This window comes from Achroia grisella, unplaced genomic scaffold (assembly GCF_030625045.1).
Source record: "Achroia grisella isolate CSIRO2021 unplaced genomic scaffold, CSIRO_AGI_Agris_v1 utg862, whole genome shotgun sequence".
Taxonomy (NCBI): domain Eukaryota; kingdom Metazoa; phylum Arthropoda; class Insecta; order Lepidoptera; family Pyralidae; genus Achroia; species Achroia grisella.
In genome coordinates this window covers 1,668,149-1,687,174 of record NW_026713046.1, presented here as the reverse complement: position 1 = coordinate 1,687,174, position 19,026 = coordinate 1,668,149, and the positions used below count along the sequence as shown (strand labels likewise).

The 19,026-nt window shown below is 34.5% G+C and overlaps 1 long non-coding RNA gene across 1 annotated transcript; it reads left to right on the top strand.

The window, feature by feature from the left end:
• The first annotated feature begins 1,232 nt into the window (after nt 1-1,232).
• Nucleotides 1,233-17,870, top strand: LOC131852770 (uncharacterized). Its single transcript, XR_009357956.1, has 3 exons — nt 1,233-1,490; nt 15,232-15,389; nt 17,821-17,870. It is a non-coding gene; the product is annotated as an uncharacterized LOC131852770 (long non-coding RNA).
• The last annotated feature ends 1,156 nt before the right edge of the window (nt 17,871-19,026 follow it).

Sequence of the window (19,026 nt, the reverse complement as noted above, 5' to 3'; positions counted from 1 at the left end):
TGTAGTGTTATAGTACAGTCACCTTTCTTCACTTATGTTCCCCTCAGATCGATCGGGGTTCGAAATTACGACGGCCTGAGCCGAAGTTCGAACCCCTAGCGGTGCCCTCAGACTAAAGTCGTATCCGTCAGGCGGTAGTTGGCCTTCAGCCGCTCCACAAGTCTTTCCGCGGGTTTGGAGTGCCATCTGCACTCTATCTCTATCGTTCGGTGAAGCTGTGGCCAACATAGTCCGAAAAAAAAAGTTTGCTACTTACGTAATATAAAAAAAAGATTGAAGTTACTATTGGTATAGATTACTGTAATAAAAAAAAATATTTATGGTCCAGCCAACGCTTGTTATTGTTAAAAAAGGCTTCTTACAAATTGGAATTCAAAATACAGCATCCACAAATGGTGGATGTATCAGTCAGTCGTACTTGTGCATCAACTGACCGGTCGGCTCCGAGCAGTCAAAGAAGGGTCGGCAACGCGCATATAATATCTCTGGTGTTTCAGGGGTCCATAGGCTACTCTTTACCATCAGATTACTTGTTTATCACTTAATCAGTATAAAAAAAGGCATCGAAGTTACCATTAGTATAGATTTGTTAATTGCAATTAAAAAATTACTATCTAGGGTCCATCCAATGAATAGAATAGAATAACATTTATTACATCACACATCTCAAGACAATAAAAACGATGCCGACAGCTGCATATAAATTATTATATAAGATAAACGTAAATAAAAAACAATTCATTAAATTAGAGATGAAATCATTATATATCAAAATAATAAATAAATAAAAGAACAACATAGTAACAAATAAATAAATAATAATAATAAAGTAAAATGCATTTCCTATCCACGACTGCGGAGCATCGTCACCGCGTCACTGTGTACTGATGTGTGTGTAAGGGGCCCATCTCAGCATTATGCCATGACAAAAGCCACGACGCTGATTTTCAGTGGAACCCCGAATAAGTAATTCTATAGAATAATAGAATAGAATAGATATGTATAGATGTATAGATAGATAGCTGCACATTCTTCTTGTGATGAATCTGCATTCCGAATTAGCGGTAGAATCCACAATATGACTATTCAAAAGTGCTTGTAATGAGTTTATTTGAATACACATTATTTCTGTTTCTATAGATTGTTATTGTTAAAAATGGCTTGTTACAAATTGGAAATCAAATTACAGCATCCACAAATGGCGGCCGTATCAGTCAGTCGTACTTAGTGCATCAACTGACCGGCCGGCTCCGAGCAGTCATTGTTTGCATCAAACAATGGATGTACTGGGAGCCTGGAACGTCGGGAATCTGCCTTTCGGATCGCTTGCCATAGTCCAGTTATATTGAAGTGTAGGTAAATTGACATGGCCGCGAAACCAGCGGTTCAACTCCATTTGAAGATACACTTTGTTCAAAGTTGGGACATCGACTGTTTTAGCCAGCTGTGAAACTGTTTGGTTGTAAACTGTTTCGATTGGAGGGCGTATGGTAGTAAACTTACCGCGTAAGTAGTAATAGTATAGTAGTAATAAGCGTATGATAGTATAGTAGTAAGCGTATGATAGTAAACTTACCGCGTATTTTTTTATGGCTGATAATGGAATGGTGCACCTGCCTGCCCGCCAGGTCAGTTAGCCTGGTTTCCAAGGGGAACCGCACCAGCCTACGATAACGTTTTACGCTAGCAGGGCACCAGTGAAGGATGATAAGACGAACATGAGGTCAGGTTAGTTAGCCCATCATGACAAATCCACCAAGAATTTATTATATATTCACGATAGAATAGAATAGAATAGAATAGAAAATCATTTATTCAAATAAACTTACATTGAAGCACTTTTGAATAGTCATTACATTTTTTTAATCTACCGCTCATTCGGAAAGCTGTCTCATCACAAGAAGAACGAGCAAGAAACTTGCGTGTTGCTCTTTTAAATAATTTTATTATTACTTTACATTTTTAAGTTTAAATGTGTGAATACAAACCACCAATTAGCACTAATTCAATTAAATACTGAAATAAAAGAAATAAGAATATATAACCAACTGGTTAAACAATTAATAAGAGGAAATCAGTCATAGTGATTAGATGATGGTTTGCAGGGGGATCTGCTTGGACGACAACCTCATATGGTACATTACTATCAAAAAGGTTATTGAATTTTGAATTTTGAAAATTTTGAATTTTGTATTTTGAAGGTTATTAACCCACATTACTAACAATCACCATCCATAGCGTATTTAAGTATAACTGTGGTGTAGAGGCAAGGGGATTGGTAGTAACGTGGACTAATTAGCCTATTGCTAGCAAAGTACCATGTCAGGTTAACCTCCACGCGGTTCCCTTCTAGTCTAGTCGGTTTTCTTAACTCGAAGCACTCCGAACTGACGGTAGATTTGATATCATAAGAGTCTGTAATAGAGTTAAATAAACATCTGATAAAAGATAGATTTTGGTTTTTGCCTTTTGCCTGCTCTTGATGATGAGAACAGCTCCTGTAAAGACAGAGTTCATTGACCTAACAATGTCGAAATAAAATTAAAGTAGAATTCAAAAGTTACAGTCAAAAATAATTCAGAGGTGTTTAATTAAAAAGTTATGTTTTTTAATTAAATACATAGTTCTACGAAGATATTTATTGTGTAGGTGTATATTTCAAGGCCCGACCGTTTATAGCGAATATCTTAGCGTATTACTTATTCAGAACGTTGGTACAGAGTGGTATCTATTGGTCCAATTCATCCATTTTCATCCATACGTATATTCCAACGTTATACGGTGTAAAAATAGTATTTTTAACTATCTAGATGTTGATAAAACATACATAGTATAAAACAAAGTCGCTGTCGCTGTCTGTCCCTATGTATGCTTAAATCTTTAAAACTACGCAACGGATTTTAAAGCGGATTTTAATAGATAGAGTGATTCAAGAGGAAGTGTTATATGTATAACCACCCATGCGAAGCCGGGGTGAGTATCTAGTCAAAATCAAAGAAATAGAATTAGAAATAATCTTTATTCAAATAAACTGTTTGTATTGAGTTTATTTGAATAAGATTATTTCTAATAGTCAAATATTCTACCACTCACTCGGAACGCAGATTCATTACAAGAACAATGAGCAAGAAATTTTTGCATTTTTCTTTTGAATATATATTTTTTCAAGTAAAATAATTACACAATAACAAGTATGAGGCATGCGATAATCGACATAGAAACCGCTTATCATTCTTATTGCAATCAGATAATGTTGTCAGCTCTGTGAATTCTAAGTTTTTTGTACAAAATATTATTATCGTTATTATCGTGATTTGAAGACTACATGCCCACCGGTGGGCCTCTCAGGCTATTTCGCAACTAAAGTAAATTTTCACGTTGGGATCGAATTATCACCCGTGGGCACTTTAAGGAAATAAATCTAAGGGTTACATAATAGCGACCTCAAATTATTGTACACTAAAAACATATTTAAAATATAATATATGTAGTTAACTATGTGGGATGTAAAGGGAGGGGACGCCCTAAGAAAAGATGGATGGATTGTGTGAAAGATGATATGTATAAAAGAAGAGTATGTTTAGATATGACGACTGATAGAGAGCAGTGGAAGAGAATGACATACTGCGCCGACCCCAAATAATGGGATAGAGGCAAGGCAATGATGAACTATGTGGGAAATAAGATTTTTAATGCGGTTTGAAGACGGTGTCAATAAATTAAAAAAAAGTTCTGTAGCATCGGTCAATAAGTGTACGGATACCGTGAGTGCTGTGTGTAGCTAAATTTTGTCGGACAATCTAATGACGGTAGTTGAACAAATTGCTGTCACCTATCTACATTCACATCGCTGTTACTCCAGTCGGCTCGTAACCACGGGCAGTGCTACATACGCGAAATGTTGCGAGAAGTAAATACCTTTATTTGCCATAAATCATTCGTGTTTAATAATATAGAAAATCATTAAAATTATTACAAAAAAAAATATTCAAATAAACTTACATTGAAGCACTTTTGAATAGTCATAACTTTTTTTAATTTACCGCTCATACGGAAAGCAGTCTCAGGACAAAAAGAACGCGCAAGAAACTTGCGTGTTGCTCTTGCGGTGTCCAGTTTAACACTATAAATAAGGTGTATTAAAGAAGAAAGTTTAAAAACGACTATTGCAAAATGATTTTCTATTGCGTTCAACAAAACTGATATATCAAATTCCCCATAGAGATACAGTTAAATCGTACAAATGATATCCAACTAACGTATTATTTACGTCAGACCGCATCAAATTGAACGCTCTGATTGATTAGGTGGCTGCGAGATTGATCACTCGTGTTTGATTCGATGATGAGCTACATAACAAATGAACGATCCGACTATATCGCTTCATTTTATCGTATGATAACATGTCTATAAAATTATACGACGAAATCGTTGGGCACGGTGGCCTAGCGGTTAAGCGCACCGCTTTACTTCCGATGGTCGCGGGTTTGATTCCTCGCACGGTGCAAACATTTGTATTCTTGAGCATGATTGTTTGTATCGGTCTAGGTGTTTTCTATTTAGTATCTATTTAGAAAAATAAAAAAAGTATCTAAGTATTTATATCAGTTGTATAGTTCCCATAACACAAGCTCTGCTTACCGTGAGACTAGATGGCGCTGTGTTAATTGACATGAGATTAATAAAAATTCCGTTCTTATTATTACTAGCAGAGATGTTTTATATGTATACTAGCTACTCGCCCCGGCTTCGCACGGATATACATTTATAATATATATAAACCTTCCTCTTGAATCACTCCATCAAAATCCGTGGCGTAGTTTTAAAGGTTTAAGCATACATAGGGACGGACAGACAGCGGCAGCGACTTTGTTTTATACTATATAATGATTATGTATGTATTTACAATTTGTAAATGTATCTATGTATTTATATCAGTTGTCTAGTATCCATAATACAAGCTCCGTTTAACTTGCGACTAGATGGCGCTGTATGTATTGTGTTGAGTTAAAAAAAATTACCGCTTTTATTATTGTTAGCACCAAAATTTCCAACTTTTATTACAACCGTATTAAGGATGTCTACAAACTCGGCTTTTTTTAAATACCACTATACAAAGAAGCAATACGGCCCATCTGAATGGTATTTCCGAATAATTTGAAACCGAAAAGAGCTTATTCCTTTTTAAAAGGCCGACAACGTACTTGCCCCCTATATGCTCGTTTGTCCCTGAGACACGGGTGTTACGCGTTGTCGACCCTTAATATTCTCTTCTTAAAAAACACCATGCCTCAATTGAATCTATATACTGAATTTACTGTACTGTAAGAAGCTTTGACGTGGTCTGGTGTTTTGAATAGTCATGCTCACTAAAATGTCCAGACTTGTGGCGGCGTGGTGGGCCGGGTCATTGGGCTCCCTAAAATATGGTCGAGCGCAGTGATGGCTGGATCATCCTTCACACTCGTGAACGGGTGCTGCTTGTAGGGACTGGTCTGCTCTAATCACTATGACTAATTTCCTCTTATTAATTGTTTAACCAGTTGGTTATATATTCAATATTTTTTCTATTTGAGTATTTAATTGAATTAGTGCTAATTGGTGGTTTGTATTCACACACTTAAACTTAAAAATGTAAAGTAATAATAAAATTATTTAAAAGAGCAACACGCAAGTTTCTCACTTGTTCTTCTCGAGTTCAGACACTTTCCGAACGAGCGGTAGATTAAAAAATGTAATGACTATTCAAAATTGCATCAATGTAAGTTTATTTGAATAAATGATTTTCTATTCTATTCTATTCTACTGTAAAATTTCATCAAAATCCATTGAGCAGTCCCCATGCTGGGTGGAAGGGGATTGTTAGTAATGTGGACTGACGATCCCATTCCTAGCAATATACCATATCAGGTCGACCTCCACGCGGTTCCCCCTGGAAACCATCGTGATAAATTTCCGGTGAATTTGTCACGTTGGGCTAATTGATCTGACTTTATGTTCGTCTTATCATCCTCCACTGGTGCCCCGCCAGCGTATGCTGTTAGCGCATGGGAGTAGCGCGTGGGTGCAGCATTCCACTATCATCAATTAAAAAAAAGTCCAAAAGCAGTAGTCCGTTTCGTCACGGCGAGATTAGATAGATTAGATTTGATCTAACAAGCCAATTTTTATATCGAAGTTTTAGTGTGAAACACAAGGGCTAACAACCTCTTTACAGAAGATGGAGTGCCTTCATCTGCATAAGTAATTGTTACTTGCGATAAAATGGCACCGACCCTTAGACTTCGAGGGCCCAATGTTGTAACGTCATGTTTATATTATATAGGACTACCTAAAAAGGTTTAATTTGTGTCTGATTATAGGTTATGCTTATGCGAACTGTATTACCATCTCTACTAATATATAAATGTTAATGTTTGTCTGTTTCAAGAAGCTGCTACTGCTTGCTGCTTGTTGGGACTAGTCTGCTCTAATCACTACATAATCTTATTTAGTCAATCAGTTGGTTATATATTAATATATTCCTATTTGAGTATTTAACTGAATTAGTGCTAATTGGTAGTTTGTATTCACACACTTCAACTTAAAAATGTAAAGTAACAATAAAATTATTTAAAAGAGCAACACGCAAGTTTTTTCAAAAGAGCAGTATATTTAAAAACTATGACTATTCAAAGGTGCTTAAATCAAGTTTATTAAATAAAGGAATTTTTTTCTATTCTATATTCTTTTGTGAATTGAGTAAAGTACCACATTCCACGATATTAGACCTTATACATCGAGATGCAACCTATAAACATAGAGACATATCTTAATGCAAAAGAGCAACACGCAAGTATCTTGCTGCAAGTATTTTCGCTCATTCTTCTTGTGACGAGTCTGCGTATGACTATTCAAAAGTGCTTATATTGAATTTATTTTAATAAAGATTATTTCTATTTCTATTGAAATGACCGAAATTTTAAATATTTACGAATACTGGTTGATTTAACACACCCTAAAAACATTTTTTTTGACAATTCATCCAGACCCAAGTTAAACTAGCTAAAATTTATGTTAATGCGTACCTACAAGAACAAATACATAGTTTTTTTCGTATATTCATACACATTATACATAAAAAACACCCATACCGATACAAACAATAATGAATACAAATGTGTCCGTGCGAGGTATCGAACCCGCGACAATCGGAAATAAGACGATGTGAAACCGCTAGACCACCGAGGCCGTCAAAATATAACCATTAAAAAGTGTTTATATTAAACTAAATAAACTATTTGAACAAAGATAATTTCTATGTCTAATGTGATGATTTGGGTCTCAAATATTTACAAATTTGACTTGATCCGACACAGCCTACAAGGAGAGCAGGCGAAAAAACAAGTATAGCTGCAATTAAGGAAAACGAATTGTAGCTTTAGGGCATTAAGTGTTGAGGCTATTTGTCGCGTGGCTGTCCCCAGCACTGGATTCGAATCTGTTGACGTTTTGAAAGATTGCCACTCTAATATTTACGGGGCTTAATTTGTTTGAGGGCTCCCATTGAATTGATGGCGGGATTGTCGTGTTTACAAGCGGCCCTCCCCGCGTCCCTACCTTCAATTGTCAAATGTTCTTACCTGAAACAAATGATGAATATTTGTTACAAATTGCTCTCATTACTTAACGCGATGGAGAAAACAGTTTTTTAATTATATAATTACGTCAAATTTGGGGGAAGAGGTTCAGTAATGTGGACTAATAATATCATTGCTAGCAATGTACCATGTCAGGTTTTTTTTTTAGGCATGATAATGGAATGGTGCAACCGTCTGCGCTAACGGTTTACGCTGGCGGGGCACCAGTGAAGGATAATAAGATGAGCATGAGGTCAGGTCAGTTAGCCCATCGTGACAAATTAATCAGGAATTTATCACGATGGTATCCAGGGGGAACCTGACTTGACTTCATGCTCATCTTATCATCCTCCACTGGTGCCCCGCCAGCGTAAACCGTTAGCGCAGGCGGGTGCACCATTCTATTATCATCCATAAGAAAAAAATACGTCAAAATACATCTTAAAGCGATAACTGCGAAAGTTTGTGAGCGTGGATGGATGTTTGTTATTCTTTCACGCAAAATACTGAATAAATTTTAATGAAACTTTGCAGTAATATAGCTTATATATCAGAATAACTATAGGCTACAAATTTCATGCGGGTAAAATCGCAAGCACAGCTAGTAGGTAATATTATATAATGATTTTCTTTAATAATTGCAATAGCATATAAGATGACGGTCCACCTAATGGTAAGTGGTAACAGTCACTTATATACAATGCTCTTCGTGTACAATATAATAAGGGGTTTAGGATGTTGTTGGGGCTCCCTCGGTTCTGTAGCGTATCAGAGATGTTTCCAGCAGTGCGGGTAGACGGGTTTCAAGCCATAATGCGCAAAATAGCTGCATCATTGATGTCTAGAATTCGAGGGAGCAAACAGCATTCTAACAACTATTGCAGATATCAGATTGTCCTCTCCAGAGGCACTGGATATCGTTGCGTTGCAGACCCAGTGCTTCTGGACGTGGACACAGATATATGAATTAAGTGTATATATCTATATATTATAATTTACTAACACCTATATACATATATATATATAACTCAAAGGTCACTGACATAGTGATCTGTTGGTAGATCAGCATCAGCACAGCCCAAACCACTGGACGGATCGGGCTGAAATTTGGCATACAGGTAAATGTTATGACGTAGGCATCCGCTAAGAAAGGATTTTGATTAATTCTACCCCCAAGGGGATAAAATAGGGCATGAAAGTTTGTATGAAACTTTGTCAATTTTAAACCGATCGGGCTGAGACTTTGCATGCATAAATCTACTATGACGTAGGCATCTCCTAAGAAAGGATTTTGATAAATTCCACCCCTAAGGGGATAAATTAACGCGAGCAAAGCCGCGGGCAAAAGCTAGTAGTTTATAAGTTGTTTACACAACACAATATTGATGTTATTGGAATTAATTAAATAAATAAATATACATGATACATGAACAGTATAGAGAGATCATGTTATCACGTGACACCACACGAATTCACTGTTTAAAATATCTATGCATTTATATCAGTAGTCTAGTACCCATAACACAAGCTCTGCTTAGCTTGGGACTAGATGGCGCTGTGTGAAGTCTCCTGAGATATTATTATCTCTCTAAGTTATAGCGTAGCGGCTTTTGTATTGATTGCCGCATGCATCCTTATGTAAAGTGCGAATACTGTAACTACCATATAGTAATTTTTGTAGCTGTGACGTGGTCGTGTGGAATGAGTAGTCATGCTCACTAAAATGTCCAGACATGTGGCGGCGTGGTGGGCCGGGTCAATGGGCTCCCTAAAATATGGTCGAGCGCAGTGATGGCTGGCTCATCCGTCATACTCGTGAACGAGTGCTGCTTGTAGGGACTGGTCTGCTCTTATTACTACGACTGATTTAATCTTATTGCATGATTATATTTGACCCAAAAAATTAGTGCTTGTTGGTAGTTTGTATTCACACGTTTCGACTTGTAAATGTAAACTTACAAGGATTATTTAAAAGAGCAACACACAAGTTTCTTGCTCGTTCTTCTTGTGATGAGACAGCTTTCCGAACGAGTGGTAGATAAAAAACAAATTGTTATGACTATTCAAAAGTGCTTAAATTAAGTTTATTTGAATAAATGATTTTCTATTCTGTTCTATTCTATTGCCTTGTTCTAACTTCTCTTTGCCATTGTTTATTTTTCCTTGGCACAGTTTAAGTAATTAATGAGCGATATCCATACAAAGGCAGGCTATTCTGCCAGTGATATATGGACTCTATCGACATACGATGCCAATCCAAAGTGGTTCGTGCGGGTCCCAACTGCTATCATAATAGCTGAGAAGTGACCTCAGAGATCACGGGTCAAGGTGCCAAAGGGTTCAGTGTACGCCGCATTGATAGCTCTTGTACAGACAGCAAAAGAGATTCCATACCTTTAAAATATTATAAGATAGATACTTATAATTTGATTATGTTTATATTTATACTAACTGTTCCCGCGACTTTGTCCGCGTGGAATTTAACTTTATTTTTCTAAAAAAAAAGTAGCCTAAGTTACTCCTTATTACATCAGCTACCTTCCAAAAAAAGTCCTGTCAAAATAGGTCCAGCCATTTCAGAGATTAGCCGGAACAAACAGACAGACAGACAGACATACAAAAATTGTAAAAAATGTTACTTTAGTGTATGTACCATATTTATATTGCATGTACTAAAAACGGTTATTTCAATATTACAAACATACACTCCAATTTTATTTATATGTATGTAAATATTTTTATTTTTATTTGACATTTCTTATTAATATAAATAAGAAATGTCAAATATGTGCACCGCCAACAATCTTTCTCTGCACCACTCATGGTTGCCTGGTAGATAACTCCGCAAGGTATTAAGTCCGCCATATGTACACATTGTTTTTGTGCATTAAAGTTAAATAAACAAATAATTTATTGCCATATTTTACAAATAATACACAAAAAATATAAAAAATACCTACAATTTTTTTTTATAACACATGGGACAAACGAGCATACGGCCTACCTGATGGTAAGTGATTACCGCCGCTCATAAGCACCCGCAAGACCAGGGGAATTGCAAGTGCGTTTTGTCTGCCTCTTAGAAAGTAATTGGCTCTTTTCTTGAAGGTTTCATTATAGCAATAGGAGCTACCTCAGCTGTTGCTGATGTAGATACAACCTCAATGAGGTTGTACTCAGATATTTTTATACTCAGATATTTTTATGCTCAGACATTTTTATACTGAGATATTTTTATACTCAGACATTTTTATGCTCAGACATTTTTATACTGAGATATTTTTATACTCAGACATTTTTATGCTCAGACTCAGACATTTTTATGCTCAGACATTTTTATACTGATATATTTTTATACTCAGACATTTTTATGCTCAGACATTTTTATACTGAGATATTTTTATACTCAGACATTTTTATACTCAGACATTTTTCATACTGAGATATTTTTATACTCAGACATTGTGATGCTCAGACATTTTTATCCTGAGATATTTTTATACTCAGACATTTTTATGCTCAGACATTTTTATACTGAGATATTTTTATACTCAGACATTTTTATGCTGAGACATTTTTATACTGAGATATTTTTATACTCAGACATTTTTATGCTCAGACATTTTTATACTGAGATATTTTTATACTCAGACATTTTTATGCTCAGACATTTTTATACTGAGATATTTTTATACTCAGACATTTTTATGCTCAGACATTTTTATACTGAGATATTTTTATACTCAGACATTTTTATGCTCAGACATTTTTATACTGAGATATTTTTATACTCAGATATTTTTATACTCAGATGTTTTCATACTGAGACATTTTTATACTCAGACATTTTTATACTCAGATATTTTTATACTCAGATATTTTGAATTGAATTGTTTTTTTTATGCAGTCGGTACTAGTGATCGACTCAAGTGCAATGCAGCGTTGTTATTGCAACAAGTTAATTTATGCGGAGAGCTGGTATCGATTCATCGAACCTTGTTCCTTGTCGCATTATATTGTTATTCATACACATTGTACTTGCATACAATTTATATATACATAACATGACCAACAATATGCTCTGATATGTGTTGAATATTGGACAAGTTATACACATTGAGGTATTATATATTGGACAAGTCATGTTATACAGATTAATGTATTAGGTATTAGAGAAGGAGTTAATGTTTTTTATTTCGTACAATATTGGGCAAGTCGTGTTATAGACATTGAGGTATTATATGTTAGAGCAAGTGTGAATATATTTTATTTTGTATAATACTAGCTACTCACCCCGGTTTCGACCGGTTTACATATATTATACATACCTTCCTCTTGAATCACTCTATCTATTTAAAAAAAACGCTTCAAAATCCGTTGCATAGTTTTAAAGATTTAAGGATATATAGGGACGGACAGACAGCGATAGCGACTTTGTTTTGTACTATGTAGTGATTGTACAAGTCATTATACACATTGAGGTATTAAGTATTAGAGAAAGTGTCAAATTGTTTATTTTGTACGATATTGGGCAAATCGTGTTATGGACATTGAGCTATTTTAAGTATTAAATAGAAAATGATATAAAGTAATAATAAAAGTAATGATCGCCATTTTATTATTACTTTTCTATTTACTGTTTTTTTTTTAAGATTCTTTTGTATCCACAATAAAATTAAAAAAAAAATTCAATATAAAATATAGTCTGTCCTATGTATAAGTTATATTAGTGTAAAGTTTAATCAAAATCCGTTCAGTAGTTTTTGCGTGAAAGAGTAACAAACATCCATACTTACAAACTTTCACGTTTATAACATTAATAACATTGATGCAAACATACAAATACAATTTTTTCTCTTTATAATAGTAGAGATATAGAACTGGGGAAATTCAACGAGATGGTCCTCTGTCAAACAACGGTCAGCCGTAATTACTTCATTTTCTAAATCTCACTGTTGCAAACTCATAACACATTTATATATGTTTATTTTTCTATCAATTTTGAATGTACTTTCTGTTCAGGCAAAAGTGATAATTATGTCATATTTTTATTGTCACTATTGGCTACTGTTTGTACACATATCTTCATTACAAGTATTTACAATTTTCTATACATTGTTTGATATATCATATACTAGCTGTTTCCGCGACTCCGTGCGCGTGGAATTGAAATTTATTTTTCTAAAATATAAGTAGCCTAAGTAACTTCTTATTACATCAGCTACCTGCCAAAAAAAGTCCCGTCAAAATCGGTCCAGCCATTTCGGAGATTAGCCGGAACAAACAAACCGACAGACAGACAAAAATTGTTAAAAATGTCATTTTGGTGTTTATATTCATATGCATGTAGTAAAAAACGGTTATTTCAATATTACAATACACACACATAGACACTCCAATTTTATTTATATGTATAGACAAAGTACATTCATTCGATCGCCCACACTTACATTGTGAACGAAGATTATTATTCAATACAAACATACAAATAAATTTTTTCCTATATATATATATATATATATATATATATATATATATATATATATATATATATATATATATATATATATATATATATATATATATATATATATATATATAGTAGAGACATTGAACTGGGTAAATTAAACGAGATAGTCCTCTCTCTTCAACAACGGTTACCCGTAATTACTTCATTTTCTAAATCTCACCTTGTTAACGAAGTGCAAGGTGCACTCCGGGTTTATCCCTCGGGAATCGCCACTTGGAGGGCTACGTGACGTCTTCACCTCAGTTTTTATTATTACTGCCCACCCCCCTAATGTTAGGGGTGTGGTAAGTGGCTTGTAATTGTATGGGAGAACTTAGATTAGCTTTTTAATTCGGTGGATTTCCTGTGTCGAAATGACGCGTAATTTTTTTAGGTTTATCGAACCCAATTTTGTATATGAGAAAGATTAGATGTTTTTTATTAGAGATAAAAATGTTTAATCTAATAATAAAAGGATATTATATGTTTTTTATTAGAAGCATAAATGTCTAATATAGTAATAATTAATAAATAAATACTAGCTAGTCGGTAAAACGTTGTTTTGCCAAATATAAATAAATAAATTAAAGTACTAATATCCTTATTATAAAAAGGGGTTGGTGATAGAAAAGTGAAAATTATAAAAAAACGAAAAAAAAATGTCAAAAAAAAATGTTAATTTTGGGTTGGTGCATACTTATCATTTAGGAGTATGAACAATACTACCAACCAACATATAAAATTTCATCAAAAGCGGTTAATTTGTTTCGGAGAACTATAGCACCAAAAGAACTTAGAACGAGTAAATTTTTAACTAAATAAGTTAGAAATTTTATTTATTTTAATTAAAAATGCAGTCAAATTCCATGGAGTTAAAACAACTCTATACTAATACAGTTAACATAATATTACATATGAAGAGGTAAAGTTTGTGAGATTGCAGAGGGTAATCTAAGGATCTACTGAGCCGATATTGAGAATTCTTTTAGTGTTACATAGTCCAATTATCAGGGAATGTTATAACATCGCGCTATGACTAATAGGAACCGAGCTGCAATGAAAAATGTAGCTAAAACGGGGAAAATGTGTCGCGGACTAAGTTGCATGAGTCAGCTAGTCTATACATATAAATAAAATTGGAGTGTCTGTTTGTAATATTGAAATAACCGATTTTTACTACAAGCATATTAATATAAATACCGTACATACACCAAAATAACATTTTTTACAATTTTTGTCTGTCTGTCTATCTGTTTGTTCCGTCTAATCTCTAAAATGGCTGGACCGATTTTGACGGGACTTTTTTTCGCAGGTAGCTGATGTAATAAGGAGTAACTTAGTCTACTTTTATTTTAGAATAATATTTTTTTCAATAAAGGTAAATTCCACACGGATGAAGTCGCTGGTACAGCTGGTGAGCAATAAAATCATGTACGTGAACGACTAACATTATGCATGTTAGTCAGTTACTGAACTGTATCAGTGTATGCAGTCTTATTAATATTATAAAAACGAAATTTTGTGAATATATATAGATAGATGCATGGATGGATGGTTTTACTTATTTTTTACTTCTATAGTGGCAAACAAGCATACGGCCCATCTGATGGTAAATCGTTACCGTAGCATATGGACGCCTGAAACACCGTGTAATGTGTCATGCAAAAACTGTTGAACGGCTTTTAGTGAAACTTTTCAGTAATATAGCTTAGACTTCAGAATAATAGATAGGCTATAAATTTCATTAATAAAAATAGCAACACACAAGTTTCTTGCTCATTCTTCTTATGATGAGTCTGCGTTCCAAATGAGTGGTAGAAAAAAAAAATGTGACTATTAAAAAGTGCTTATATTAAGTTTATTTAAATAAAGATTATTTCTATTCTATTCTATTCTATTCATGTGGGTGAAATGGAGCGTACAGCTAGTATAAAAAAAATGTAACAACATTTTAATAGAACCATCTTCAAATTTTTAACCCCATAAACCGAAAATCCAGTCTACTTATAGCTTAAAATACGGATATCACATAATAAAGTGTCCCAAACCTGATGTGTAAATTTCGGGACACGGCAGCTATAAATACGGTGTCCATTTTTCAAGGGAACAGCGGATAAAGGATAAAGAGGGAGTGGGGTGGCCATAAATTCAGAAGCGAGATTCTTGTACACGTCACTTTGAAATAAAGTTGTTGCTGCTTAGAATAAAGCCTACGTTGAGAGCACTTGGATGTATACGACAGGGTTATTGCTTTGGAGCGGGTATGTTTTTTTATACTACTATCGTATCAAATAAGCATACGGCCCATCTGATGGTAAATGGTTATCGTAGCCTATGGACGCCTGAAACACCCACGATGTTACGTGCGCGTTGCTGATCCTAAAGAATGGTTGACATTGCTCTTAAAATATTATTACAGCATCCAAAATGTATGGCAGATAACATATTGATATCTGTAATTTCACACACTATCTTACTTCAGTTTTCGCAAGCAACTTTCTGTTTTAGTATATATGTTACTAGTATTACTAATATTATGAACGCGAAAGTTTGTAAGTATGGATGGATGTTTGTTACTCTTTCATGCAAAAACTACTTAACGGATTTTGATGAAACTTTACAGTAATGTATAGTATACATCAGAATAACACAGGCTATAAATTTCATGTGAGTGAAACTACGAGCACAGTTGTTATTATAGTGAAATGAGTTTTAATACGAATAGTTTATGGTAAATAAAAGTATCGCTTTCGGACAATCTAATGAGGGTAGTTGAACAAACTGCCGGCACATGTCTACATTGGCACTCGCTGTTACTACAGACAGCTCGTGACCACGGCTAATGTAATATAGTCTATACGTCGAGAGAGGTACATACAGGTATCTTTATTTCCTCATCTCAGCCCGGAAGACCTCCACTGCTGAACCAAGGCGTCCCCCAAAGATTTCCACGACGACCTTTATTTACCATAAAATTATTCTTGTTAAAACCCGTATATATATTAATAATATATTTAACGTTTTTTTTAACAATTCACATAGCGTCATCTTGTAATCTAAGCAGAACTTGTGTTAGGAGCAATAAGCAACTGTTAGATTAAATACATTTCTTTGTAAATATACATACATAATATACATAGAAAACATATAGAGCAATACAAACAATCATACTCATGAATACTAATGTTTGTACCGTGCAAGAAATCGAATCCACGACTATTGGAAGTAAGGCGGTGTGCAAAATCTTCTCCAGAATAATAACACAAGAGATACGATAGACTGATTTCAGTTTTTTTTTTAATTTTGTGCTATTATTCGGTTCTAAAGAGATCTTTAGCACTGCGACCTGCATAGATCTATTCTGGTCGCTCTCAGGGACGAGAATTGAAGGATATTCTTAAGAGCGATGGGTTTTATCTCTCAGGATAGAGTATGTATTCTCCAAAGGAGATATTTTATTTATACTTCATTAGGCTACAACCATATATGATGTGTAGTGGGCGCTTCCTTCTCCAAAATCCTTTTTGGCAACTTTGCAATGTTTTTTTTTTTAATTTGGAGTAACCAGTGAGGACCCTAGTCATCATGCATATATTGTTGTCTCCAGCCATAGGCGATTCTTTGGGATATCTTGAAGTTTTTAATCTCACAGTACTCGTTCACCTACCTCGGGGTGGGCGCGTTTCCAAGAGGGTTTTGTCCAAGTAAAAAAAAAGGTGCCTAGTGTTTGGTATTCAAATTACAAAAAAATAGCTTTCACAATGTTTTCCGTTCCAACATCGTGTTACGTTCCATTCTAACATGTTTACGCGTATGAGACAGTCGACAAAAAGCGAACTTTATGATAAATTACCGCGTAATACACTGGATTACCGTAATAAATGGTCTGCGGATACGGTCTTAAGACATCCATCCGTGTTTTAATGTTTATGTCTGTTCGTTAATCTATCAAAATGTAGCAAAACGTTTCACTGAGGTTTTTAGACAATATTATAAAGGTACATTTAGCATGCGTGAGAAAGAGAAGGAACATTATGTCGTCTCTAGCGCACACTGCTGGCGTCATGCGGGCTGTAGGCTGTAAACGGCGAGTGAGAACAGTGGTGTCTGTCTCTGAACCGATAATTTGGAAGATATACAGTACAAATTGTAATAATTTAGGTTATTTTTTAAATGACAACAAATTGATGACTCACCTGATGGAAAGATGTCATATTTACCTATATACATATATCATGATTTTGTACAAATATTATTTATATATTATTATTCAGCTATAGCAAGAAAGTAGAGCGCCACTGAGTTAAGCCGTGGTCTCCACGGCTTAAGTCAGTGGCTAAACACAGCGCCATATTTACCACACTACCTTTCTAGAATGTGAGGAAATATCTGTGTCTGTAGTTAGTCTATGGCACTCCTACATCACGTTTATCGATAGATGATTGAGCAATAGCGACCAATGGGGAGATAATACATTTGAGGGGACACTTGGGGTCTTAACGATCGGTGAGTGAACAACTACCACCATCGTGAGCTAATATAAATCGTACGTAAATAATAACATAGATATCACAACATATATTATAATATATATCCCTGAATTTTATATCCAATAAAGTATAATTAAAAATTAGGAAAATCACTGAATCTTACCAAGTTTTGTTTATTTTTATTGATTTCTCAATATTTCAGCAATGTTACCGCAGCAATGTTAACCGTCAGGATCATCGATAAACTGAACAGCAGGTAAAAATATAGATATATAAGATTATGGGCAGATATATCCCTCTATCTTTGCATATCGGGAATCTGCTGAAATATCGGGAACGCAATAATAGTGAAGAAATTTTGTAAGAAACAATTAAAACAATTGTAAACAATTGTAAGTAGCTTTGACGTGGTCTAGTGTTTTGAGTAGTCATCCTCACTAAAATGTCCAGACTTATGGCGGCGTGGTGGGCCGGGTCATTGGGCTCCCTAAAATATGGTCGAGCGCAGTGATGGCTGGCTCATCCGTCATACTCGTGAACGGGTGCTGCTTGTAGGGACTGGTCTGCTCTAATCACTATGACTGATTTCATCTTATTAATTGTTTAACCAGTTGGTTATATATTCAATATTTTTTCTATTTCAGTATTTAATTGAATTAGTGCTAATTGGTGGTTTGTATTCACACACTTAAACTTAAAAATGTAAAGTAATAATAAAATTATTTAAAAGAGCAACACACAAGTTTCTTGCTCGTTCTTCTTGTGTTGAGACAGCTTTCCGAACGAGCGGTAGATTAAAAAAAATGTAATGACTATTCAAAAGTGCTTCAATGTAAGTTTATTTGAATAAATGATTTTCTATTCTATTCTAGAAAACGGAATATGATCCCGTGTCTTTTCTCAATTTGAAATAATCTATGTAGATATATCTATCAGTCTAGTACCCATAAAAAGGTGAGTTAAGTCTAGGACTAGATGGCGCTGTGTAAATTGTCCTGGCTAATTATTATTATTGTTATAAAACAGACATATATTTCTGTATGTAAATGTACGTTCACTTCAGTAGAATCTACCATTTCCGGAGAAACGCTAAGACAGGCTGAGAACTCAGCGAATTTAATCAGAAAGAATAATAAATTGAGTTTGAAAGTTGGTTAAGTGACTTTTCTAATACAAACAAATATTGTAAGCATAAATAAAGCTGTTTCCCCGCTCTGTGTGTCAGTTTTAATCTGTGCTAGGATTAAGAATATTTTGGGAGTACGAAAAGAAATGTTCAATCTTTCTTTATAAAATTAAGATTATTATTATTGTCACTAGATGACGTTGTTTAATTTTTACAACGCGGTATATTTTTCTTTTCGAGTAACTTATGTAACATAATAATATATAGTAAACAGGACCCCTC